The 25,145-nt window shown below is 44.9% G+C and overlaps 1 pseudogene; it reads right to left on the bottom strand.

The window, feature by feature from the left end:
• Positions 1-23,646: 23,646 nt before the first annotated feature.
• LOC138386095 (large ribosomal subunit protein uL6 pseudogene) lies at positions 23,647-24,217 on the bottom strand (annotated as a pseudogene).
• Positions 24,218-25,145: the final 928 nt, after the last annotated feature.

Below are 25,145 nucleotides of genomic sequence, written 5' to 3'. Positions count from 1 at the left end.
GAAAAATTGCATAAATTCTGCAGCTCTATCTTTACTTTAATTATAGCCAAAGCTCCTTTTCAGTTTCTCATAGATTTTCAGTCTCTTTTCAGCTTCTAGACATCCCTGACTGTAAGGAAACTCCAAGTGTGTGCTAGGGGCAGGAGTTTGTATGTCTGAAACTATAATTTGGTAAAATACAAGATAAAGGGAGAAAGAAAATGATAATGGAGTCTCATTTGCACTTACTATGAACCAAACTGAATTTGAGGGACTTGGAATATTTAATTGTAAAATGTACTGTATCTGACTTCATTACAGATTTTGCTCTTAAAGTTGTATAAAAATTGACAACATCGTATTGCATCTAAATTAGAAAAATTCTGTTTAAAGAAATTGCATTGAATTCTTTTCATGCTAAGTATCATTTTGTGATAGGAATAATCACAAATTATTTTATCTGCTGTATATGTTCAAATCTATCCAAAAATGTTTCAGGAGGATATCCCTGTATTTTACATATTCAAATTTAGGATTTAGCATCCAAAGCGTGCTTTGCTTTTTTAAATGAATAATACAATGCAGTATAGTCAATACAGACCAAAAACAGGAACAGCAAACATGCATTCACTGGCATAAGGGTAAATTCCTCATGCCTATGTGGTTCCTCGTGTCACAAAGTACCCAGCACAACCTGGCTTTGCAGTCGAGAAACCAACACTCATCTGGCATTTGAATGCCAAGACAGGGCAAAGGTTAGACAGTTATCTTGCACTTTCATCTTCTGTTATAATGAGATTTGACGTGTAACCAGCCATCTTTGGAGTGCATGACTTGAACGTGTCCATTTAACTTCCTGCATTGCCATGACTTACAGAAGGACAAGATTGACAGCCCTGAAATAGACAAAGCCCACACAATGTTAATCTATAGTATGACTATGGGGGAGAGCTTTTAATAGAAATATTCTCTATTCCAGCATGAATCTTTCAGACCAGATTAAAAGGGACTAATTTCTTAGACACCCAAGCAAACAATTGGTCAGCACTTGGTGACATCACAGAATGCACCACCAGGTAAACGAAAGGGTCCCTCACAAACACATTCTGCTTTAGGATATAAATTATTTTCCAACTTATTCATTTTCTGGAGTAAAATGGGAAAGAAAATTGCACACATAGGGTTCTCACAGATGAGAGCCACATAGGAAAGAAAAGTTAGGGATGTAACTTATTTTTTTTTAATTTTTTAACTCCTTAAATCTTAGCTTGATTATTTTTTAATGTTACCAAATAACAGTCAATTGCATAAACATAATTTGTTCAATAATCCATTCTTTTCCCAATGATCTAAATGCCTCCTTTATCACAAAACCAACTTTCCATATACATTTCACATACAGTTGAAGACCTTAAGAGCAAAGACTGAGTTTTCCCAAAGAAGAGGCTGTTCTCTCAAGACTGCAGCATGGAAACCCTGCCTGAGCCCCCAGCCTGCCCAGCCTGCCATGCAGAATTCGGAACCAAGACTGCAACATCAGCTCTTCATTTCATTCTGTTTGTCTCTTGTACTATTCCCTAGGCCATCATTTCACTCTTATAATTACTGAAATTTTATTGTTCATTTTCACACCACGGAAAGTGAGAATCTCTCCAATGTTCTTTTCCTAAAATATCTTGGCTCCTCTAGTGCATTTGCTTTTTCAGTTTAACTTCAGAATCAAATCTGCAACAGTATCATCGCATACATTCTGCCTCAGAATGTCCTTCCTCCAATGTCCACTAAGTAAGCATCTTCTCTGTGTGGGCCATTGTGCCAGGGGCTGTTCTCACGGTGCTCTCAAGCATCACAGAGCCCACCATCGAATACAGCGTAGACTAATAAACAGTGGCTTTCCGAGTATAATGTAACAGGGGAAATAAAGGATGGCTGGCGCTCAAAGGAGGGGCTCCCAGTCCAGATTTGGAGGTTTAGGAAAGATTTCCATAAGAAGTGATAGCTAAGCCTCCACATAATCAGAGGAGTTGGCCAAGAAACCAGAAAGAGGAGAATATTTCAGGCAGGCAGAAGAGCGAGAAAGTAGGTACAAGAAGGCATATTGAACCGAAAGACTCAGTGGAAAATGTCCAATGTGACTAGAACATGGTGGCCAAGGTAAGGGGTCTACAAGCTATTAAGAAGTCTATATTCTTTGCCAAGAGCAATGAAGCTGCCTTAGAAACGGTTTTGAGCAGTAGAGAGTAAGGGGGAACGTGTGCAAGACATTTGATGGTCATTGAGTACCCAAGCTTTCCCCCAAATACTTCCCAGCATGGTGTGGCACTACAGTGAGACAGTGCCCTGTGAGTAGCTCTGGCCACTGGGGCCTTGGATGGACATGACCTGTGACATTTCCATACTGAAGCATTTAAAAACTGGGGCTAGACCCTCCACACTGGTTGCTGCAGCAACCTGGAAGCCAGGAGCTCAGATAATGGCTTCAAACTATGCAAGCAGCCTGCATCACCAAGTCGCTGCCTGGAGGACAGCTGCCCTGGAGACTCACCCAACCCACACTGGAATTTTCATGAGCCAAAAACAAATCTTTGTTGTACAAGCCACTGAGATATCAAGGTTTATTTATTGCAACAGGATAGCCTAGTGCTAACCTGATTAATAAAGTTTGCAAACATGATTCAAAGATTGGGATTCAGATTTTTTTTTTTTTTTTTAGACAGAGTCTCACTCTGTTGCCCAGGCTAGAGTGCCGTGGCGTCAGCCTAGCTCACAGCAACCTCAAACTCCTGGGCTCAAGCAATCCTCCTGCCTCAGCCTCCCGAGTAGCTGGGACTACAGGCATGTGCCACCATGCCCAGCTAATTTTTTCTATATATATTTTTAGTTGTCCAGCTAGTTGTCCAGCTATTTTTAGTAGAGGCAGGGTCTTGCTCTTGCTCAGGCTGGTCTTGAACTCCTGAGCTCAAATGATCCACCTGCCTCGGCCTCCCAGAGTGCTAGGATTACAGGTGTGAGCCACCATGCCCAGCTGGGATTTAACTTTTTGAAGCTCCATAACACCACTAAGAATCCTGGTCTTCTATAGCAAAGAACACACCTTCCTCCTTTTGGGAGAAGAGGACTAATAAAAATTCATGTCATTGCTGTGCCTTCTCAGGAGGTTGCAAACTACTTCATTGATGAGCGCTTTGCTCTGCTGAGTGGATGTGGGGTTTCTCCTGCCTAGAGAACTGTAAATAATCAGCAATTTTCCTCTCTCTCCTTCTTCATGGTTCCGCCTCCCTTTATTATTTGTTTGCATCTTTGTTCTCACAGCCCTGGGCTTTCTCCTCTTTCTTCTGCAGTGAGATTGCCCTGGTTGATGACCCAAAGGTGGCCATGGAGCGGCAACAGCCCTACCAATGTCTTCACTTCCAGGCCTGCTGCACCTGCAGGAGGGCCAGACAGCTTTTACACTGCTGCCCCTGTAGGTGGAGAGACCCGAATTCGAGTCCTGCCTAGTCTTGTATTCTTTTTATGAACTTAGATAAGTTCCTTAAATTCTCTGAGACCTAGTTTCCTCTTCTGCAAAATTAGGATCATAATACCTCCTTGAAAGTCTCATGGAGATTATAGGAAATATCAAATGTAACGTTACTAGCCCAGTGCCTGGCACAGAGTAGGAATTTCCCAAAAGCTTGTTTTCCTTTTTGGCTGGCTCTTTCTTCTGAGAAAGAAACTTACTCTTCTTGGATCTTGATGGTTTAATTCTACATCTATTTATCTAGGCCTGTTGATGGGAAAAAAACCCATGTTTGAGTGTGGAGGATACAAAGATGGAACAATCTAGATGCGGAGGTGAGGCATACTCATGGGGAAAAGTTAACAGGCTTAGTAAATTCGTAAATGCCCAAGTGTTTAACACAAGCTGTAAGTGCTGGCCAGGTGCAGTGGCTCACACCTGTAATCCTAGCACTCTAGGAGGCTGAGGTGAGAGGACCATTTGAGCTCAGGAGTTTGAGACCAACCTGAGCAAGAGTGAGATCCCTGACTCTACCAAAAATAGAAAAAATTAGCAAGGCATGGTGGCACAAACCTATCATCCCAGCTACCAGCTACTCAGGAAGCTGAGGCAGGAGGATCGCTTGAACCCAGGAATTTGAGGTTGCTGTGAGCTATAATGATGCCACTGCAATCTAGCCTGGGCAACAAAGTGAGACTGTGTCTTAAAAAAGAAAAAAAATAATAAGCCATAAGTGCTAAAGAAATTCAAAGAACAGAGAGACACACTTGGGCTCCTGGGATTTAAGCTAAAAATTCAACACAGGGAGGTGGGAAGACAGAAGCTGTTCTCGCCTTCCTTCCCAAAAGCCAAGTCTCCCATTGCTAAATCAGTCACCCCTTCTAGTCCGAGATGATCGTCAAATTGACAGTGACGGAGATGGAGAGAGATTTTCTAATGGGCTCAGTCCACTCGAAGCAGATATGTCTACGAGTTCTACCTATTGCTTCAGGAAAGTATAACAGACACTTTCAAATGGATTTGCCCACAGACACACGATTTTGGAGGGCTTGCCCAGGGGCAGTTACTATAATACAAAGGCTGTACTTGACCTTGAAGGCTGGGGCCGTGCCTGGCACAACTTTGCTCAGCTAGACCTGAACACCAGCACCAGGCTCACAAAGGGCATTTCCAGAATACCACGAGAATTTCCCCTGGCTCTGTAGACATCACACACAGATGCCCTCAAACTTCTGCCTGTGGCAGGGGTAGCACTTTATGGAGAATACACCTTCAGCTTGTTGACCTGCTCGGGTGACTATGACCAGCACATGCAGGTTTTTTCAAAATCTAACAAAGGTCCAGCCACCATTCCCAAAGGAGAGCATGGATATTAGTGTGGTCCTATCACATTAAATATGCAAAAATAGGTAAAGTACATAATATATCCACTTACCAAAGATTTTAACATAAAATGCCACAGACAGAGGCCTTGATAAAACAAGTCCATAGTGACTAGGTCAAAATTTTTGTTTCTGCTTCTTTCCAACTCCTCAGGTGTTTGAAAATTTGAGGGAACAGGAAGGTGATTGCTCTTCAGGTTTTAGGGTAAGCAGGAGGTAAGAGCTGCTAAAAAAAAAAAAAAAAAAGGAAAAGAAAGAAACAATAAGCTCTTAGGATGGATTAATTAATAAAGATATAGTGTCTGGAACAAAAGAGGCAATAGTTCCATATATGACCAGTTTTCCATATATAACCAACACATGGACCCCACAAGTTCAGAACCGTGTGGCGATGAATTCCTTAGCAACGGAAAGCAGCCAGGACAGTCAGACAGGAGACACCAGACAGAACAAACACTGGTGTCATCACTAAATGTTGCAAGAACCATAGTGTGAGGAAGCTCGGGTTTTCTGTATCGTTCCAAAGGGCAGCACTAAGACCAACACATAAAAGTTACAGGGAGGAGATTTTCAGCTACAGGTGAGGGAGACTCCTCAAATAATTAAAGCCATTCAAAAACTGGAACAGTCTCGGGAGGTGACGAGCTTCCTGTCACTGCTGTATTCCTACAAGGGCTGCCTTCTGCCTTCTTGGCTGCTTGGAAATTTAGGGGAACATGAGACTCTTCAGGATTCAAGGTCAGGTTTTGTAGAAAGTTTCCCACATGGCCAGAGAGGTTAGGCTGGGTGTCCTCAAATGACTGCACATAGCTAACCAAAAGTTCTTGCTTCCTCCAATAATCTTTTCTCCTATTACAAAGGCTAAGACTTTCCTGGGTCAGATTTTCAGTGGGCACCCTAATCCCATCATGAACGTTTCTAGTCCTTTCCCCGACCGGCGGGTCCCATGCACAGTGGCATGTCTTCCCCCTCCTTCTCCACTCAGAAGTCACATCCACACTCTTGCTAAAAGCCGTCCACTACGAACCTTATCATTTATAATGCAAAAACGGAATCATTGATTCGGTTCTGATTAGTCATGATGACGCTTCTCTCTTACGTGTACGTAGTCACTGCGGTTGCTCTGAGAACGGAAAGCTTGCCTTTCTATGGGAGACTCTGAACAGCTCTCTAAACAGATACCAGCTGGGCAAACAGTGCAGAGAATTTCAGCACAATGTGATAAGAGCAGCCACACCCGCAACCCGGGCCAAGGAGCGTCTCAGGACAGCCGCCAGATGGCAAATAGCTGTGGAGCGGCTCCTTTTCATCTAACCAGAGGATGCTCCCATTTTTTTGAGAGACGGTCTGATCCAGTTTTGTGGCTAGTCGAAAAGGCCAAAAATGATAAATGTACTATACAATCAGAATGTTTCCTTTCCAGTCCTGGAAGACTGGACAGAGCCCTGGCAGCACCCAAACAGGCAGGAAATAATAAAACGGTGGCCCGGCGACAGAGGTAATGACATGCTTCCCTTTAGTTCCCATGTCTGCAGGAGGCTTTCTCGCCCTACCCGGCATCTTCCTGCTGTGCTAGTCTTTGCACAGGGACGAGGCCTGAGGAGTCTCCCTCGGCCTCTTGTCCAGAAGGAAGCCAAGGTAGTTTGCAGTCTTGAACACAGGAAACACAGAACTCGGTGTCCAAGAAAGCATACTCTGCCTCTGACTCTCAAGGACAATTGCCAGCAACTGTTGGCAAGCAGTGCCCACCCCACACCACATACCCGTCCGAGGCAGAATGCAATGGAATGCAAATAATGAATGGATAGATGAATGGATGAATGATTCCTGTAAGATTGTAGACTGTTGTATAACCAGATGAAAACCATCCCTTGAGGAATGTTCTAGCACGTGCATGGGTATAGGTAGAGGAACAAGGGCCTTTGCCGAGTAGAGAGGTTCCCTGGGGCTGGTGCTGGGACAAGTATTCCAGCTCAAGGCACCAGCAGGCAATGAAGCTAAAGGGGCAGAAGGAATAAGGCCTTCGATGCCAAGGCCACCTGACGTCTGACCCTGGGGACAGTCAGCCTCCAGGGTAGGCCACGTGAACTCAGAACCCACCTCTTAAGGGCAGGAGGGACTGCTTGGCTCCGTGCTCTGGTGGAGGAATGAAGCCACATCTTTCATTGGCATTTTCCCATTAAGTGGAGTCAAGTTCTTTTGGATCCTCGGATATTGTGGTTGCCTTGATTGAACAGTGTCTTTACATGCTGAATTCCAAGTTGCCAGCTACAAACACACTTTTCTTCATTTACATTCTGTCTTCCTATAACCTGGCACATGCTCAGAGTAAGCTAAGCTACATTCTGGAAGGGGGCACTGCTGACCTGGTTTTGTCCCCATTAGTAAAGTTGGGGCTGGATGGGCATTCAAGAAAGAAAGAAAGACAGAAAGAGAGAGAGAGAGAGAGAGAGAGAAAGGAAAGAAAGGAAAAAAGGAAGGAAGGAAGAAAGAAAGAAAGAAGGAAAAGTTGGGCTACCTGGTCCAGGTCTCAGTCAATGGTGAACCTTGACCAGAGGCCTTGAAATACAGGCTGGGGTGAAAACAGCAGCACTATTAAAGCCCACTAGGAATTGAAAACTATGCTCTGTGCATATTTGCTCTCCTAGGAGTTGACGTGGGCACTAGCTACATCCACACCTAAGAATTATATTTAGCAAGCTCCTGATATCAGCATTGGTGGAGAAACAAAGAGCTCCCCTTCTTTCTCTGTGGCAAAAAGGAAAGCAGTCAGGGTGCAGGGCTCTGGAGAGGAGAGGGAGGCAGCTAGAGGTTTTGTTCTCGGTGCAGAAAAGCACAGGCGAGCTGAGCGGGTGTCTGCCTTGGCACACAGGTGGCGTCCATCCCGTGGACACAGATGTTGTAGGCACCCTGAGAACCCAGTTAGCACTGAGAAGCCAGCGGGCAGCTCTCACAAAGCCCCCTTCCCCATACTCCCCCCTCCCCCATGCTACCCCCTCCCCCATGCTTCCCCCTGCCCCGGCTTCCTTCCCCAGGAGTTTCCATGGAGGAGCTGACCCCGTGCGAGCCACGTTGGCCCAGCTCTGCCAACTTCACGGCCCCGCCCTGAGACACAGTTTCAGAGAGCAGCCCCCCACTGTGGTCTGCATCTCTGCAGGGGCTCTGTCCACCCGCTCCTGTGTGTCCTGCTCTAGTTTCTGCACAGGACACACTGGGATGGCACTTTCCTTTTGGGGGGGACCTTGCTTTCGGTCTCTCCTTCTGAACTGCTCTAAGTCGCCTTTATATATGTTCTTCATGGGAGGTTTTGCAGGGGTTTGCTTCCCTGCGCCCATGGCACATTTGGTAAAGACCTGGGTGAAGCCCAGAGAGCTCTCTCTGTCTCCGTCCTCCACGCTCTCTGGCGACCACGGTCTCCACCGCAGTCTGTGCTCTGCAAGCTACGGAAGAGGACTCACTGGGAGGAGCCGTTTTCTCAATTGGGTTCCAAGTTGGAAACCTACCACGTGGACGCATGAACACCATGACAGGTTTAGGAAGAAAACAGTAGCTGGCGATGAGATGTGAAGTGGGAGGCAACCTCGATGATTGCCCAACTTCGAAGTTGGCTGACCGGGTGGATGGCAAATGCAGGGAGGAAGACAAGACAGAGGCGGGTGTGGGTGGATATCCACCTGCAACCTCCCCCCAGAGCACTCCCAAATATCTGGAATGTTACCTTCTGACGCTTCATCATGTATATACGCGGTGCTGTGATGGTAAATGCTTAGCAACCACCTCTCCAAAACTTAAATGCATGCGTGTCTATATGTATGTATGTGCATTCCTTTTTAAACCTATTATAAATTTTTAAGCTTTCCCCAGCTTTATTAAGGTATGATTGTCAAAGAAAAACTGTATATGTTTGCAGTGAACAATGTGATGTGAGATATATATATATATATATATATATACACACACGCACATACATTGTGAAATGACTAAATCAAGCTAATTAATGTATTCATCACCTCATCCACTTACCTTGTTCTTGTGGTAAAAACACTTGGGATCTGCTCTCTCAGCAATTTTCGAGTATACAGTCCCGTTACGGTTTGAATGCTCGTATCCCCCTAAACCGTATACGCTGAAACCTAATCCCCAGTGCAGTAGTATTAAGAGCTGGGACCTTCAGGAGGTGATTAGGCCATGAGGGTGGAGCCCTCATAAATGGGATTAGTTCCCTTATAAAAAGCCTGAGGGAGCTTGTTTTTCCCTTCCCCCCTGCGAGGGCACCCCCTGAGCACCCCACCAAGCATGGACTGTATTTCCTCTCTGCCAGCATGGTTCACACTTTGACAACATTAAATGGCACATTTTTCCCAAATATTCCATGATGGTTTATGTTTCTATGCTTTTTGCCCACTCTATTTCTGCTTATGGGAAAATTTTTTCTTCCCTCGTCTTTGGGTTGAAGCCCTGTGAATCCTTTAAAATTCAGTTCAGGTATCTCTTCCTCCGTGAAGCCTTGTCAAACACCACCAACCTGAAATACCCTATTCTGTGTCCTCAGCACCTTGCATAGATTAATAGTTCCTCACACCTCGAGGGATGCAGTGAAGACTTCCCCCAGACAAAGAGCAGGCTTACTGCCTGCTGTAAGAGCAGTGGGTTCCCCAAGCTCAGGGCTCCCGGCTATCATGTGAACTCGCTACACGTTTAGCGTCCATGTCGGCCCCTCCATGTCACCCCCTCCATGTCACCCCCTCCATGTCACCCCCTCCATGTCACCCCCTCCATATCACCCCCTCCATGTCACCCCTGTGGGACCTGGGAGGCAGGGGAACTGATGCCAACATCGCGCTCACTCAGCTTGCTATGCCGTGAATGAGTCCTTCATCTCTGACCCAGGGGTCTGTGTCTTCTGCCAGCGTCCAAGAGACAGTAACAGGCTAACTTATCAGCTTGACAGTAGGGAAAAATCCCAGACCCTTCACAGATCCTGGTCTGAGTCCTTGTCTTTTCATCCTTGGGGCCCCAGAGTCTAGTGTGGGCCCTGATTAGTGTATGTTTGGAATTTAATCCAGTTCCATTGACTAAACCAGAGACAGAGAACTTTCCTTCTACTGAGTACCACTTAGAACAGTGTTTATTAACCCCAGCACTATGGACATTTGGGGCAAAATAATTCACTGTTCTAGGGGGGCTGTTCTGTGCATTATAGAATGTTTAATGGCATCCCTGGCTTCTACACAGTGGATGTCAGTAATACCCACTCCCTCAACTCGGGCAGCCAAAAATGTCTCCAGACATTGCCAAACGTTCCCTGGGGAGGCAACATGCAAAGGGGCTGTAACAAAATTACAGTCTAGTGTCGTTGCAGTTGTGATGTACTGGAGGGGCGTATAAAATATTGCACTCACTTGCCTTTCACTCAGGGATTATCTGTAAGCAATAATGTGTTGCAGTTAACAGTAAACACAGCTGCTGTGAGCACCTACGGGTGCCAGGCAGGGGCATCAGCTGCATCGTCTCATTCACACGCCCAGCTGTTCTGTAAAGTGGACATTTTCACTTTGCAAGAACCTGAGGCATGGGAGCTACATGGCTCACCCAAGTGGAATAGCCTGGACTTGAACACAGAGAAAATTGGTCTCCAATGCTCATGTTCTTGATTATTAACCTAACATTCTGATCTCCCGAAGGGGAAGATTACTTGGAAATAGAAAGGGTTGGAAGTTATAAAATAGGAAATCAAAGTTTCCCTTAAGTGGAAAAAAAAAAATCAAACTTACATGTCAATACCATTCTCTTAAGGGTTAAAAATACATAACACTTTAGATATATTAAGTGCACAACTAGAGCCAGAATCTATAACAACATGTACTTTAATCCCTACATAAAATGTTAAAATATAAGCCCTCATGAGTCTCTCTTTCCTGCATCCAGAAAAATGCAAACCATCTAGTCCAGAAGGGAGGAAAGTGCCAAAACCTGTTTTAAGCAAAGCAAGCGCTACGCTGAGCTTTGATGGAGCACCTTCTCCATCTGGTGGTGGCTTAACAAATTGTCCCTGAAAACACTTGAATCCGCTCAGTGCTTTGCAAAGTACCATCAGCGCCCACCTCGTTCCCAGCAGTTACACACATATTGCTCCTCTGAGTTGATTACTATAGCAGGTGACACCAGATTTTGGTAATTTGGAGGGCAGGTAAATTACTAATTGCCTAGGGAATTACAAAGCCAAGTAACTCCTAAGGAAAAGCACTATTTTGACTTTATTTAAAATTTTCCCTGAGAAGCTAACATTCCCCTACAGCATTAATTCTCAGAAGCATTTTAAATGCACTGTAGTGTTTTGTCTCGGAGACAGAGTAAAACAGCAAGAAAGAAGGAGGAAGAAAGAGAAGTACGGAAGACAGGAGAAGTCATTGCTGTATTTGGTAGGAAGCCGGAAATAAGAATACATAATTATATTAAAAATACATATGTATATTAATCAAAGATTTAAAAATGAGTGTGTCAATTTTTTCACAGGAATATTGAAAAATATGATCTAGAAAAATGAATAATTACTTCTTAGCTAAAATATTAAATTTACTTAAAAGTAGAATTAATGCCCAATACTAAGATATATCTAGATAAGTCATGTTGATAAAAATATCTCTCTCCAATTTCCAACATAATTGTCTCATGCCTTCATTCCCTCAGTCTCTAAACTGTTCTCTTCCTTTTCACAGTAATATCATAGAAAAATCTATGACACATTATTTATTCATTAATCTGGCAAATATTTAGTGAGCACCTGCTACGTGCCAGGCATTGGGATATAGCCGTGAGTAAGACAAATCCTTGTCCTCATAGGGATTACATGCTGTCTGGGAGACAGGCAATGGACACATCAACATGTCTCAAGTTCATATGTAAAGTGCTAAATGGCATCTCATTTAATTCTCCCAACTCTCTGTGGTGAGTCTTATTATTCCCATTTTACATATGAGGAAACCAAGGCTCAGAGAGGTTAACTGGTTTGCCCAAGGACTCAGATGAGTAAGTGGCAGAACCAGAATTCAAAATCAAATATATCTTCTCCAAGGCCCAGCTCCTAACACCAACCCCACCCAGCTGCAAGTTTTCAACGGCAAATACAGCAAGGCGTGCACTGAGACCTAACTGCATGGGAGAGGCACGATGCTGGGCCCTGGGGAATACAGAGGTTGCTTGGGCACTGCCCCCAAGAGTGAGTACAGCATCTGCCTGCGGGAATTAGTGCATGAGGCTTCTGGTGCCCAGGAGCACACCCATCCATTCGCCAGCATTCATTAAAAATAACAAATTTTGGCTGGGAGCAGTGGCTCACACCTGTAATCCTAGCACTCTGGGAGGCTGAGGCAGGAGGATTGCTTGAGGTCAGGAGTTCAAGACAAGGCTGAGCAAGAGTGAGACCCCTGCATCTCTACTAAAAATAGAAAAATTAGCTGGACGTGGTGGCACATGCCTATAGTCCCAGCTACTCGGGAGGCTGAAGCAGGAGGATTGCTTGAGCCCAGGAGTTTGAGATTGTTTTGAGCTAGGCCGATGCCACGGCACTCTAGCCTGGGCAACAGAGTAACAGAGTGATATCCTGTCTCAAAAAAAAAAAAAAGAAAGAAAGAAATTATAAAGTTAAAAAAATAAAAATAACAAATTTTCCCAAATTCGACTGCAACATTCTAAAAACATTATTAAAAATTATAATAAAGGTGAAACTCAACAAAAGGATTAACATCAAGAGATTAACATCAAGATTGCCCGCTGATCCTGTGATTTTCCTACAAAGGGAAGAAAAGTTAGGTTTGGGGTGACTTGGATTTTTGTTGGACTTCCCCCCCCATTTTATTTAGAGTAATGATGGAGCCAAGTTACCGGAATGTTCGGGAGGCCTTGCTTCTATCCTAAGTGCATTTCGAAAGGCTCAGTGACACAGAACATCAAACAAAGAATGAAAAATTTCAAAAGACGCTCTGCTTGAACAAAGGTAACGTCAGTGCTGCAAAATATGACGTGCTTGTTGGGCACAGACCCTAATTCACGACTGCATCTCGCAAAAGCTGGAGCTGGCAACCAGAGGAATGACCCGGCCGTGCCCAAAACCGATAAGGCCAGTTACTCCCGGCAATTTCTGGCAAACCTTTGTTTCCACTTCTTGTCTGAAACACACTGTTTGCTTGGCAAGAGCCAGGAGACGTGAGAACCTCCTACAGTAAATGTTGATACAGAGAAAATGTCCTAAGTGACCAGTGATATTTATCCAGGTATTATTCCCACCACCTGCTCGGAGTTTACCAAGTAGGCGGGTAGCGTGGCTATCTTGTGTGCGTTCAGCTCAAGTTGCCCAGATACCACATCTTGAGCTCAACAGGGAACATAAATCTAATTGTTCCTCTCTTCACTTAAACCCTAAGGATTCCAAATTAGATCATATCGCTGAGTCACAGGAGCGAAACTTGTGCATTTGAACTCTCTGTGTGGCTTGCCAGAGCTGCCCTCTGAAGCCAGAGGCAGGAAGCTTTAGGATGGAAAGATGTCAGGGTCTCATCAAACACTGCCAGTGTCCTAAAATCCCTCCCCCAGGCAAGTGTCTGTTTGGGGTCTGTCACTCTTAATTGCTGGCATCCGAAGTCCGATTCCCTTTCTGCAGCCAAACTGCAGATGCGCATTACCAACACCCTCCTCTGTGGGCGGGCCAGTCATCGGCGATCATTCATTCAAAGACGTAATTGGCTTCCACGGGTCAAAAAAAGAGGAAGTTTGGAAAAATAAGCCTAGAAAAGGACACGATTATAAATTTGATAATAGGAGTAAACTTTAAAGTTGCCACTACTCTAGAATGTTTACAAAATCTTAAAATAAGATCACTAAACAGCATAGACAGTTTTAAGGTCTCTTTTCATGAAATCATTTTTTCCTGTTGACTATATTTTCATTTTATAGCACTGATCATAATTGTAATTAATGAGCCATCTGAATAATGGTGTATTCATGTCAGTCTCCCGGGTTATTCTGTAACCCCCTGGACAGAGGAACCAGAACTGATCTGTCTACATTCCCGATGCCCAATACGCTGACACATGCTAAGGACTCAAAAAAATACTGATGTTATCTCTGCATTAGACTGTGATTTCATTCTCAGAATGTGTCACCCAGCTGTCTCAAAAGCACTTTGCTTCATTTAGTGACTTTCATCATACTACAATTAGGCAAGATGTTACGGGGTGAAGGGGACATGGGGTCTGGGAGTATTTTTTTTTTTTTTTTGCATCCTCCTATGAATCTATGATCATGCCAAAACAAAGAGTTAAAAAAAAAAAGGAGGGGGACTTTGCTTCCTGCCACCCACTTCTTGGATTTCACCTAGAGAGCAGGAGACTTCCATTTCAATCCCTCCACACCCACAATATACTTGGCTTCCTGATTTCACGAGTGTTTTCCAGAAGCTTAACTTTCAACAATCAAATCACAGCTAGAATTATTTCCTGCCAACCCGTGACAAAGCAGATCACTTGGCACAACAGCCACTCTCTGAGATGGCCAACCAACATGCCAAGTGTGGTGCCAATTTTCATACAGTTTATCCTTTTCTATCTTCTCTGCACAGAGACCACCAAAAACCTGTCACACGGTAGTAATTTTCAAGAACTAGCTGGAATACCAAGAGTCAGGGAGAAATGTTATGTTTTGCCAAGCCAACCAATCCCTCAAGATCTCTCGCTGGCCATAAAATTCACAGCATGTGTGTCCAGGTTCCCGGGCAATGAACCACACGTCACCCAGGTGTTATTTAGCCACGTCCACAGGAGAAAGAGTCAGGCCACCACCTAGCTGCCAAGAGCCTCGGAAAACTGTGCCAAGTGCATTAAAAGCAACAGAAAAGCTTCCCATGTCATGATATTCGGATAACTTCTCACTCCTCCAAGCTCCCTCCAAAAGCCACCCGTGGCTAACCTTTGACACTACTGGCTTGAATCTCACAATCACATTCAAATTTTAAACAAACCGCAGAACAGATACTGACTTCCCTGTGAGCCTGGGACTGTTGGCGCTGCTGGATGCAAAGAGAGATTCAGTGTCTGAGGGCAGAGCCGAGTCGGGATTGCAGGGCGTAATCAGAAAGTGGGTTTACCCGCTGCCCACGCCAGCCCGAGCTGAGCCCGCTCTCTGTGGCTTTCTGATGCCCTTCCCCAGGACATAAGCAAAGCAAAACCACAGAACCGGCCTTCAGACCCACATCAGTCTCTGGGTCAGAAGACAAAGGCTGCCCAGCTCCCCAACACAGGCTAAAGCACAGCCTTCAGGTGACTCGTGCAAAGGTGACGGCAAATAACAGACACTCAAGGGGAAGTAGCTTTGACGGGCCTCTCCACACAGAGAGGCCGGGAAAGAGAAAGAGAAATGAAAACCAGTTTTCCTGCCTCCTCCACAGAAATGGGGGCAGAGGGAAAGAGGACCGAAAGGAGGAGAGAGATACGACCTTTATTATTAATTTTCTTAATATGGCAGCATGATCAAGACTTTCACTCTCACTGTCAGGCAGTGAGTCCAGAGAGAGACAAACTGCACATCTTACTAGGTTTTTTGCAGAAAAGTAATGTCCATTTGCACAGCATTTTCAAATCAACAAAATACTTTCACCTGTAGAAACTCAAGCTCTCAGCCATCCTGCGCTATTGTGCCCCATTTACAGATAAGGAAACTGAGTCCCAGAGAATCACAGAACTAGCAGTAAGTGGCAGGACCAGGACAGTGCAATCAGTCAGATCAGCAGTTCAGGAGAGAAACAAAAGAAGCAGGTGAGAACTGGGAAGAGAGAAATAAAGCATAGTTCCCTGGATGGGCGGGGGGCATTGCCATCCTTGTGGTGGGACTGGGACTAAGGAAACAGGACTTCAGAGAATTACGTTTATTCTGACAATTCAAAGAGAATAGTCCCTAAGCTGATAAATTCTCATTTCAAAGGTGATTCATAGAACATTGTCTCCAAAAAAGAAATCCACCCAGAAATGTGAGATGAGAGAGCTGTCAACAAAGGCCCCAGCTGTTTCTTAAATCAGCCGGTGCCTCAAATAGGACACCGGCTTAAGTCAAAATATCAAAGGACTTTAAAGTGAACAGCTCACCTTGAAGTCACTCTGGAACATGACCCGGGTCCCAGAGGGAGAGCAGGACCTCAAAGGCCAGGCCCTGGGAGGGAGCGGGAGGGCGAGCCTGGCCAGACCCCTGCCTTCAGCAGGGCCACACCTCCAGCGCCAGAGAAGCCCCTCTTCCCCAGGCTCCTGAGAGCACTTGCTTTAAACACAAACACGATGTTCACAGTGCACAACGCTCACCGTGCAAATGGGGGTGGCCTTGAGGGCCAGAGCGGGAGGGTGGGGAGGGAGGTGGGGCAGCAGATAAACATGGCACCCGGCGGTAGCCTGTGCTCCGGCCCTCCCTGAGACCACCATGCACATTTCACTGTTGGGGGTGAAAACACTCGGCCCCGCCACCTCGCCGAGCCCCTGTGCAAAGCCAGTTTGGCCTGCACCCTTTGAATACAGAGACAAAGCCCAGTGACATGACCTTGGGGAAAATAATTTGCTGTCCAACTCAGTCCACAATTTCATTTTTTTTATCTTCAATGAGGGTTTCTTGGGCTCATTCTGGTCGTGCAATCTGTTGCCACGCTGGTGTTTCTGAAGAGGCCATTTGGGAGTCGTGTCCTGAATCATTTCCAATGTGCTGAGTCCCACTGTTGGGGTGGCCTGACCTCATTTCTCCTCCTGTTAGAGCCTTTGGGGACACATCGCCCTCGGCTTAGTGGCTGATGCTAAGGAGAGCGAAGAGTGCACCCCCAAGCGCTTACAGCCAGGATACTCATCAGGCTGGGTAGCAGGGACTGGAACAGCCATCGGTGGTAGCTAAAAGATGCGTCACATACTATGCACCATCTTACCCATTTTTAAGTACACAGTTCAGTAGCATTAAGTACATTCACACCGCTGGGCCACCACCGTCACCACCCACCTCCAGAACTCTTCTCATCTTGCAAAACTGAAACTCCGGACCCATTAAGCCCCCAGCCCCTGGCAAACACCATTCTGCTTCCCGCCTCTGAATTTGCCTACTCTAGGTAACTCAGATAAGTGGAATCATACAGTATTTGTCTTTTCTGTGACTGCATTTCCCTTAGCATAATGTCCTCAAGGTCCATCCATGTCGGAGCATGCGTCAGAATTCCCGTCCTTTTTAAGTCTGCATATTATAATATTCTGGGGGGGAGAGGGGGGCAAGGGCAATATATGTAACCTAAACTTTTGTACCCCCACAATATGCTGAAATAATAATAAAAAAATAAAAAAATAAAATAAAATAAATATTCTTTTTTTTTTTATTTCATCTTATTGTTATGGGGGATACAGAATTGCAGGTTACATACGTTGCCCATGTACCACCTTTCCCCCCAAGTCAGAGCTCCAGGTGTGTCTGTTCCCCAGATAGTGCACGTTGCACCCATCAGGTAGGTATATGTCCCTCCCCCCCCCCCTTCCCGAGTCAGCACCTTCAAGCGTTACCACTCCCCAAACGGTGCGCAATGCACTCATTGTGTAGGCATACCCCCATCCCCTCCCCCACCCCCCACCTCAGTCTGATATCCAATTGGTGTCGTTCCCAGATGTGTATTTAGGTGATGTTCAGGGAAACCAATTTTCTGGTGAGTACATGTGATGCTTGTTTTTCCATTCTTGGGATACTTCACTTAATATAATGGGTTCCAACTCTCTCCAGGAGAACCATAGAGATGTCATATCTTCATTATTTCTTATAGCTGAGTAATATTCCATGGTATATATATACCACAGCTTACTAATCCAATCATGTATTGATGGGCATTTGGGTTGTTTCCACATCTTTGCGATTGTGAATTGTGCTGCTATAAACATTCGGGTACATGTGTCTTTGTTACAGAATGACCTTTTTTCCTTTGGGTATATGCCCAGTAATGGGATTGCTGGGTCAAATGGCAGGTCTACTTGAATCTGTTTAAGATACCTCCATAATGCTTTCCACAGGGGTTGCACTAGTTTGCATTCCCACCAGCAGTGTATGAGTGTTCCTGTCTCTCCACACCCACACCAACATGTGTTGTTTTGGGTTAAAATAAATATTCTGATGCATGGATAGACCAAATCGTGCCTATTCATTCATCCATCGGTGAACACCTGGCTATTTCCAACTCTTGGCCGTTGTGAATGACGCTGCTACAAACATGAGAGTATAAGTATTTGTTGGAGTTTGTGGCCTTTTCTCACAGCTGCCCAGACCGAGATGAATGCAAGTGAACAGCGCATCTCAGAAGGTGGTGGTTTTACTCATGCGGTGTTGCTGCCCAAGTCCACCTGGGGATGAGGGCTGGGCCCCTCCAGTCCAAGCTGGGGCGTGGGGTCTGTCTCAGAGGCAGCCAATCCCCCTGCTGTTCAGTGCCTCACACACACACACACACACACACACACACCACCCAACGCAATGCCTAAGCATCTCACAGCACACACCCAACTCTCACACACCTCTCAACCCTGCCATACACCCCAACTCTCACAACACACCCTATCAGACAAACCAACTCCCACATGTACCCCAACTCTCACACCAACTCTCGCACACCTCAGCTCTCACACACACCCCAACTCTCACACACACCCTAACTCACACATACCTCAACTCTCACACACCCCAACTCTAAAACAGCTCAGCTCTCACACACACCCCAACTCTCTCACACACCCCAACTCTCACACACACACCCCAACTCTCACACACACCCCAACTCTCACACATACACCCCAACTCTCACACATACCCCAACTCTCACACACACACCCTAACTCTCTCACACACACCAACTCTCACACACACCCTAACTCTCACACACACCCTAACTCACACACACATACCAACAATCACACACACCCCAGCTCTCTCACACACCCCAACTCTCTCTCACACCCCAGCTCTCACACACACCCCAACTCTCTCACATACACCAACTCTCACACACACCCCAACTCTCACACACACCCTAACTCACACACACATACCAACTATCACACACACCCCAACTCTCTCACACACCCCAACTCTCACACACACCAACTCTCACACACATACCAACTCTCACACACGCCCTAACTCACACATACCTCAACTCTCACACACCCCAACCATAAAACAGCCCAACATTCACACACACCCCAACTCTCACACACATGCCAACTATCACGCACACCCTAACTCACCCATACCTGAACTTTCACATACCTCTCAATGCTTCCATACACCCCAACTCTCATAACACATACTCTATCAGACAAACCAACTCTCACATGTACCCCAACTCTCACACACACCAATTGTGGCACACCTCAATTCTCACATATACCCCAACTATCACACATGCCCTAACTCACACATATCTCAACTCTCACACACCCCAACTCTAAAACAGCCCAATTCACACACATCCTAACTCTCACACACCAACTCTCACACACCCCAACGAATACGCAGGTATCTCAGCTCCACCACTCAGAGGCTCCATCCTCTCTAGGGACTCTTCCAGGGATTGGCCCCTCAGCCACCTCCATTCTGGGGACATCACTCATGGGTCTCCAGCTTTCCTTTCCTGTCCCCCGTGTCTAGACAGGACCCTGTACTTTTTAAAACAAAATGCCTCCTGACCACACATGGACAAGGGAAGCTCCAGGCCTCCTGACCTCAAAGCCCTCCCTCCCCTCAGACATCAGAAATTGAGAAAAAAATCTCAATTATTCTGAACCATAAAGTCTTTGCTTATTCTCTAATTCTAGCTTCTTTGGCCCCAGTTTTATTACATTATGTTCATTTTTCATTCAAAGGGAAGAATTGATTGGAAAAACATATTTTAAACATTCTCAGACGATTTTCCTCCCATGGAAGAAGGTCTTGGAGTAGACAGTACAGAGAGAGCAGAGAGAGAGTTTTTAAAGAAAGAAAATGTGTCTAGAGGACATTTTGCCAACCGGAGAGAAATGAACTGTGCAAGTCTTACAGCTGTATCCCTGGAGAAGACTGCAAGTATACAGCTGGTGCTCAACAGTAATAGTTGAGGTAAAAATGAATGAATGTTTGCAGTGAACAGGAGGAAGGGAGAGAACAGCGTACCCCCTAAGCACCCATCTTCACTTTGAATCAACCAAGAGCACACATGCAGCTTAGGAGAATGAGGTTCGGGGCGAGCCTGCAGCCGAGCACTGTGGCTGTGGCTCTGGGCTCTCCACTAGAGCTTGGACAGAGCTGAAAATTCCCAGGCAGACGCTGTGCAGCTCATCCATACAGTGAACGCTGGGACCTGCATGACTCACTGGCCTCACCTGGCGCTGCTCTAAGCAGGGCAGAAGGTCTAGTGCAATGAGAATTGCACAGGCGCTGGTTAATCACAGGGCAGTCAGGTCTTCCTGGACTCTCTTGATGTGGGTACCTATGGTGACAATAGTAGCAAGTGGCCCCAGATTTCATCCTGTCCACTTTCCTGCTTTTGGGCTCCACTCCTTCTCAGGCTTAGCCTCTCATCACACCAATAAATAGACCTTCCTTTAACGTCAAGCAGTTCAAGCATCAGACAGTCAAAGTGCAGAGAAGGATGTTCCTCGCCCCTTTTTGGGAAGACTGGAGAAGAAGGAATGTCCTTCCGCCCACCGCGCACACATATTGCCTGGCTCTGCCAAGCCTGTGGATAGTTATGGCCACAGATGCATACAAGATGCACAAAACAAAATGGCACAGCCATCAGAGACCAGGCTGCATCTCAGCAGGCTACAAGGAAGGAAACCAAACGACCAGTCAAGTTTCTCATGAAGAAATCCAGTCAGAAACACCAGAATGGACACCTGCTCCACCATCTCAATCAAATGTGTCTTTTTCTGAGAAAAGCCTGCAGTTTTGTCATTGGAACCAGTGCATTCAGTCATGTCTCAAAAGACCCCCAGCTCCAGATCCAGCAGTCTTGAAACTGAGATGGGAAGACTGGAAATCATTCTACCAGGAATCAGGAGGACAGGCTACCTAGGAGGACATGAGGCTATCAACTTGCCTCTTGTAGAAAGAGTTGCCTTCCATTTATTTTTTTAAAGTAGGAAAACTCCAGGAATAATTACATGTCATAAATATACTACTCCCCTCTTCAGGCAACCTCTTCACAGCAACCAAGACCCAGGAAAGTCTGTCATTACAGTCCATGAAGGAACAAAAGTCATATCAACATTGAGGTTTCTGTGGTGAGCCGTGATGAAGTCTCCCCAGAGCTCGCTGGGACTCTCTCTCCAGGCTACTTTATCCCAACATGGCTGTGGTTTGGTCTTCAAACAAGTTGAAAGATAAGCAAATACCCTTCCTTCCAGGTTACATTTGACTGCCCTCAGTATCAAGTGTGTTTTGTGAATGCCAGCAGTCTAGCAGAAAGCCACAATTCGCCCACACTTGACCACAGAACCCCCATCTAGAATAAACCAGAATTGGGGCAGAGTTTCCCATCCAAAGAGCAAAATCGAATTTGATGAAAAGGTGATACAGCCAGCCTCTCAACCACCGATCTTTTTGAAGTGGGAAATGAGAGAATAAGGGCAATCAGATGGGTAACTGAAACCACTATAAAACCTCACCAAACATCACAAATGATGTCTTAGCAACACCGAGAACAAAGATTACAGAGTGTATTGATAGACTAAATCTGCACTGTCCAACTCAGTAGTCACCAGCCACATGTAGCTATTTCAGTTTATATTTTAATTCACTGAAATGAAATAAAATTTAAAATCCACTCTTTAGTCATGCTAACCACACATTCCAAGTGTGTTCAATAGCCACAAGTGGTTAGTGGCTACCATATTGGATAGCACAGATACAGAACACTTCTATCATCACAGAAAGTTCTATTTTCCAACACAGGACTAAATACTAAGGAAGGGGGAAGGAAAGGAAGTAAAAAGGAAAATAGAAGGGTCTTTTAAAAGAAGAAAAAAGGCTCAGACACCTAAGTACTCATTGTGTACCTCTCTTGGAACTTCCTGAAGACTTATTCAAACACAGTAACATTCAGTTGACTCTTTTGAGACTCTAGGACTAGATAACCAATGTTATTCCATACAAATGTAGTAACAGTACATGCGCCATGTGTAATTATTTCTGTAATTATCATAGCTTTTTAAATAAACTGAGAGCAACTCTTGCAACAAAAGGTTGGGTGCTGGCCTCACGTTCATTTTGGGACTTTGCTCTCCTGATTTCTAGGGCCATGATTTTAGATCTTCCTGGAAAGGACCAGGAAAACTTCCCACTTACCACTTCAAGCACTCTTAGAATATATTTATTTATTGGCTTTCTTCTTTCTGTAAATGTTTATCATAGATTAAATGGTTCTTTTTAATTTTAGGAACTGTCTTAGCACAAGCATCTGCCCCAGGACCATCCCAGCTTCGGATGCTAGCTACGGAACAGTAGAGATGGTATTAGTCAAGGCTCTTTGCGTAACAGGTAACAGAAACCAATCTGGGCTACCTTAATTAGAAAAGGACATTTGTAAGAAGGATGCTGGGGTCGCTCATGGAGCCCGAGGATAAGAAGACTTCATGATGGACCACAGGGCTTGGAAATCCACCAGTTCTCACTGCCCCTTGTCTCTGCTTCTCTTTGTCCAACTAGTTAGTTCATTGCTCTCTTCAGAAATTCATTCTTTGCCTCACTTCACGGGGTAGAACAGGGCCACCCTACAGCCCTGAGGAACATGTGCTGTCACACCATGATGGCTTCTGGATGTTCACGTGCCCCTCGGTAGTCAGAATTTCTGAGACCCAATTCCGAGTACCCAGGAAAGCTGATTGGCCCAGCTGGTCTCCCCAGGGTCCAAACAACCGTGGAGGGGGATGGAGCCATCTTAGTGCAAACGTGGCTGCATCAGCCTCTGAGGTCCGGGAGAGCAGGGAGGAGGCTATTCCCACCACCCTGTGAGCAGTGACATCAACCAAAGGTCTGAGGAGAAAAAATGAAAGTTGAGGAAATGGAAGGGCTTGGCTGGGTGTGGTGGCTCACACCTGTAAGGCCAGCACATTGGGAGGCCAAGGCAGGAGGATGGCTTGAGGCCAAGAGTTCAAGACCAGCCTGAGTGACATAGAGAGACCCTGTCTCTACAAAAGAATAAAAAAACTAGTCAGGTGTGGTGGCACCTGCCTGTAGTCCCAGCTACTCAGGAAGCTGAGGCAGGAGGACCGCTTGAGCCCAGGAGTTGGAGGCTGCAGTGCATGATGATGTCACTGCACTCTGGGTGACAGAGCAAGACCGTGTCTCAAAAAAAAAAAAAAAAGAAGAAGAAAGAAAGAAAGAAAGAAAGAAAGAAAGAAAGAAAGAAAGGAAAAGAAATAAGAAACGGTCAGCTATACTCCAATATCCCAAAATATTACAGCACAGGGTGTCCACAAACTCTGGAAATATACATAACAGTATTTTCCTTTTTAGCAGATTGAAGATGTCTTTGATGACAAGTATATTAATCCACCTGTGTTTCCAGATTTTACAGACACCCTTTACATTTTATGTTTCTTCAGAAAACTGATGTTCACTGCTCAAAGGCAACAGAGGTTTTATTTATTTGCTTTTTTTAAAAAAGTCCCAAACCAATAGGTCTTTTATTGTATCATCAAAATTACAAATAGTTCTTAGGAATCAACTGGCATCTTCATGCGGCTGGACAACTGTTAGATCTTATTCCTCAGCCTGCTGAACTGTTGCTTTTTCAGAGACATAGACACCATCCAAAACTTTTCTAATATCCTTGTTTTTAACTGTTGTGGCTTGTTGAATCAGAGCAGCCGAATTTGAAACAAGCTCAATGTTGTTTCCTTCAAGGATCAACTCATCTTTCTGTGCTTCAGATACTGAACAAGCAACACCTGGCCTCATCCGAACCCCGAGGGTGTATTTTTCACCTAAGAAATTTCATATTTCAACAAGAGACCCATTCTCCTGGATAACGACATCGACGGGGAAGTGAGCAGACACAGACTTCTTCTTGTAACGGAAGCCCAGTGTGACACCCTTGATCATGTTCTGTACGTGACTCAGTGCCAACGGTGGCCAGTTCCTTTCTATTTCCCCATTTGTCAACCCGGAGCCCCTTCTTTTTCTTTCCAAGGAGCCTAAGTTCTACAAGGATGTGATTGAAGTCCCTCCGCAGAGTTCCTCTGGGACGCTTCTCAATTACTGTGCGTCCCTTATGAGGGATGGCGACATTTTCTGCAATGTCGACAGTCTGATTGCTGAGAATGGTCTTCATTCTCACAGTAGATGCGGCAGAGAGAGGCAACAGACGTTTTAGAAGGAGATTAAAGTGGAGGCAGGCAGATTTTTTCCCAATATACTTACAAAGTTGAGATCATTTTTATACTTAAATTTCTGAATATATTTGCTTTCTTTAATATAAAAATAAGCTAAATCAGAGGAATTATAGTCATTTTTCACCATTTAAGTTGGTGTTTCAATAGTAGCCCTTATTTTAGAGCTATTCTGTTAAATTGATTTTTTTTTTACCAATTATCTCCCTACTGGTTTTTTCAAAGATATTAAATATTGACATTCTTTTTTTTTTATTTCAGCTTATTATGGGGGTAAAAAGTTCAGGTTACATACGTTGCCCATGTACCGCCCATCCCCCCAAGTCAGAGCTCCAGGCGTGTCCATTCCCCAGACAGTGCGCAATGCACTCATCATGTAGGTATACACCCATCCCTTCCTCGCACCCCCCTCCCCAAGTCAGCACCTTCAAGCGTTATTAACATTCTTTAAAAGAAACTGAAACAAAACAATAATAAAAGCCAAATTCTCATCTTCATATTTTTGCTGTGAAAAATTAAAACAATGAAAGCTTATAGGTCACTCATTGCAGCTAATTGTTTCTTGCAAACATTAACACTGTATTTTCATTTTGAATAGTAGTTGCCCAAATTTTTTTCCTTTTTTTTTTTTTTTTTTTTTTTTTGTTTTAAGGATAGGCAAGTGAAGCAGTGGGAGTGGAGAAGGAACAAAGGAATCTGTAACTGGTTGTGATCAATTAGGAGCAAAGGAATCTGTTACTGGTTGTGATATTTAAAAAATCACTTCTAAGGAAATACTTTAACCTTGGAAAAAAGGGAATTTGTTTGTATTTGGATATTTTTACCAAATATCCAAGTTTTTTAATCCCAAGAGTTCCCAGAATAAAATAA

The sequence above is a fragment of the Eulemur rufifrons genome, chromosome 7, assembly GCF_041146395.1.
Source record: "Eulemur rufifrons isolate Redbay chromosome 7, OSU_ERuf_1, whole genome shotgun sequence".
NCBI classification, from domain to species: Eukaryota; Metazoa; Chordata; class Mammalia; order Primates; family Lemuridae; genus Eulemur; species Eulemur rufifrons.
Note: the sequence above shows the minus strand (reverse complement) of the source record. Positions and strands in the feature narration are given on the sequence as shown.